Below are 3,353 nucleotides of genomic sequence, written 5' to 3' on the forward strand. Positions count from 1 at the left end.
TCAGTGGTGGTGGCTTTTCCATGGTCTCTTGATGTTTTGAATTTGCTGAGAGTGATCAACCTAACTTTCACTTCTCCAGCCCTTCAGTACCTGAGTTTAGCAAATCTCTAATTCTTCTTACCAAAGTGCTTCCCATTGAACCCATGTAGGGTGGTCCATTTTCCCCAAACAGCCCATGGCAGATTGATATAGGCACATCATTGTCCTTTAATATAAGGAAAAAGTTGAAAACAAAGCATCATATTATAAGACAGAATACAGTAAATGGCCTATGAGTGCTATAGAAAAATTGCTAGAAAGTTTCAATTCTAGAAAGTATGTTTTTTGTGAATATTTGCACATAGTTCATGAAAGACGTATCTGTGGAGGACCTCATAAGATGGTATGAATAGGCAGGGACTTGGAGTTGCAATATTATAACATTATGTGTGGAGCCACACATATATAATATATAAATGACTTATCGGGTAAATAAATTATGATTTTGCTCTCAGTCTAGAAAATGAAAGCTCAGTGATGTCAGTTAATTAAACAAGCAGCCTCTCATCTATAAAATGGAAATAACACCTCTCTGGTAGAATTGTGAAAATAAAAGATAAGGCCTCCAACATTAAACCGATTAAGCATTAAACAGATAGTAGCCACTGTAGCAAAGGCACTATTCCAGATAAAGGGGACAAAAGGAGCAGTTATGTGGAATAAGGACCTCATTCTTTTCTTTCTATTTTTTTTTGTGGTACTGGGGCTTGAACTCAGGGCCTTTACCTTGAGTCACTCCACCAGACCTTTTTTGTGAAGAGTTTTTCCAGATAGGGTTTGGTGAACCACAATCCTCCTGATCTCTGCCTCCTGAGTAGCTAGGATTACAGGCATTAGCCAGCAGCACCCAGCAAGTGTAGCCCAGGCTGGCCTTGAGCTTGTGATCCTCCTGCCTCATCCTCTTTGCCTTGTTGATTACTGGTGTGTGCCACCACGACCAGATCATTCTTTTCTTTCTTTCTTTTAATTTTTATTGTTTTATGATTCATATGTGCATACAATGCTTGGGTCATTTCTCCCCCCTGCCCCCACCCCCTCCCTTACCACCCCCCCCCCAATACCCGGCAGAAACTATTTTGCCCTTATGTCTAATCTTGTTGAAGAGAGAGTGGTGCTGAGAGTCCAAACCCAGAACCCTGTACACGCTAGGCAAGTGCTTTACCACTGCACTACACCCCCAGCCCAAAGACCTCGTATTCAAGAAAATGGGGATCAGATAAGCAGGCAGAGACTGTACAGGTAATGGAAAGTAAGTCTGTTACAATTGGTGGGGTAATCTTTTACACACACCCTGCCCCCCCACATATAGAGAGATAGATAGATGGATAGATGGATACGTAGATGCTTTTTGAGTAGAGTCTCACTATGTAGCCCAGCTGGCCTTGGACTTGTGATGCTTTTCCTGCCTCTACCTCTGATCCTCCTGCCTCTTCTTGCCTCTGCCTCCCAAGTGCTGTGATTACAGGTTTGCACTACCATGCTGGGCCAAGTATTTCATCTGCTCTCCACCTTCAATGTATCTTCTTGGTATTAATATTACACTGATCAATAACTATAAACATCTTAATTATCATTTTGAGACTGTGGCAGCAGAATTAAGAGTTTTCTCAGAATCTTATGATTGACTACCAATAGTTAATGAGAAAATGATAATTACAACTGAAATTTGCCACTAATTCTACAATTGATCCCAGCAACTAATAGCATTGAAAGATATCTTAGTCTTTATTACTAATTATTTCACATATTTCTTAGTTCATTTGAAATGTTATAACAAAAATACTATAGCCTGGTGAGTTTAAAAAAAAAAGGAATTTATTTGTCACAGTTTTGGAAATCCCAAAATCAAGGTGCTGGCCAGTGCAATGTCTGGTGAAGACCCTCTTCTTGGTTTATAAACAGGTATCTTCTTGCTGTGGTCTCACCTGAGGGAAGGAGCAAGAGCCCTCTCTGTGGTCTCTTTTTAAATTTATTTTTTATTTTGTGGTACTGGGGATGAAACCCAGGGCCCTGCACAAGCTGGGCAAGCATTCCACTCCTGAGCCATATCCCCAGTCCTGCGGTCTCTTTTATAAGGCCACTATTTTCATTCATGAAAGTTACACCCCTGTTACCTACTTACCTCTGAAACACCCACTTCCAAATACATCGCTTGTATTTGCTTTCAACATATGAATTCTGAGAGGGACACAAACGTTCAGTCTATAGTGTCAGATAATCAGTACATATGTCAATATAAAAACAGACACAGAAATGAGACCATGTATTTTGAGACTCTCACATTGATTTAACAAAATATGTCAAGCAAAAATATGCAGAAGTAATTCAATACAAGTTAAGGTGAATAATTTACACCTTGTAAAATAAGTATGTGGCTTAATAAAACTTACATATTCCCTTTAAATTGCCTCCACATATTTATTTTCAACAATTCTCTCACATTTTCCTTCAAAATTGTACTAATTCTTTAATGTGATTATGGTCTAACATGTTCAGATCCAATTAGTTATATTTATTATTATACTTGTATTATTAAAAAGCCTTAGGATTATGAGTTTAAGATAAGAATTCAGCAAATAGGCTTCTACTCCCAATTTAAGAAAGACAGTGTGTACTTTCCCTTTTATTTTGTCTCTGTAGAATCTTTTTCTAGTGTTCGTTGTTCTCTCCATAACTACAGGTCATCATGGGTACCATCATACTTGTTCTGATCTGTATGAAAGACTTTTTAAAAATCACAAATGATTTTAGTTTTTAAAGGATCATCTTTGCCACTAATTTACTACTTTCTTGACTTAATGATATTGTTATTATTGATAATACATTTCTTAAAAGGAAATAATTTCTTTTTTAAATTTTGTTTTTTTAGGTTCCAAAAACATTTATTTTTTGTTTCTTAAAATTTTTATTGTTGTGCTGGGGGTGCATTGTGGCATTTACAAATGTTCTTACAATATATCAAATATATCATAGTTGAGTTCACCTCCTCCATCAATCTCCTTTATCCCTCCTCCCCCATTCCTGGAGAAGTTGCAACAGGTCTCATTTTTCCCATTCACATACATGTATACACAGTATTTGCACCATATTCACCTTCCTACATCCTTTTTTCCTCACATCCTCTCTCCTCCCACTACTACAAAACCCCCGACAGGACCTGTTCTAACCCCCTTGTTTTTCAATTTGGTAAAAAAGAAAAAAAATTGACATTTTTGTTTAAGATAGCTCTACTTCTGTGAGGTAGGATAACTCAACTAAAAATTCAAACTATTTATCAACAACGACAATGAGAGTCAGAGAAATACATCTTTAAG

The sequence above is a fragment of the Castor canadensis genome, chromosome 9, assembly GCF_047511655.1.
Source record: "Castor canadensis chromosome 9, mCasCan1.hap1v2, whole genome shotgun sequence".
NCBI classification, from domain to species: domain Eukaryota; kingdom Metazoa; phylum Chordata; class Mammalia; order Rodentia; family Castoridae; genus Castor; species Castor canadensis.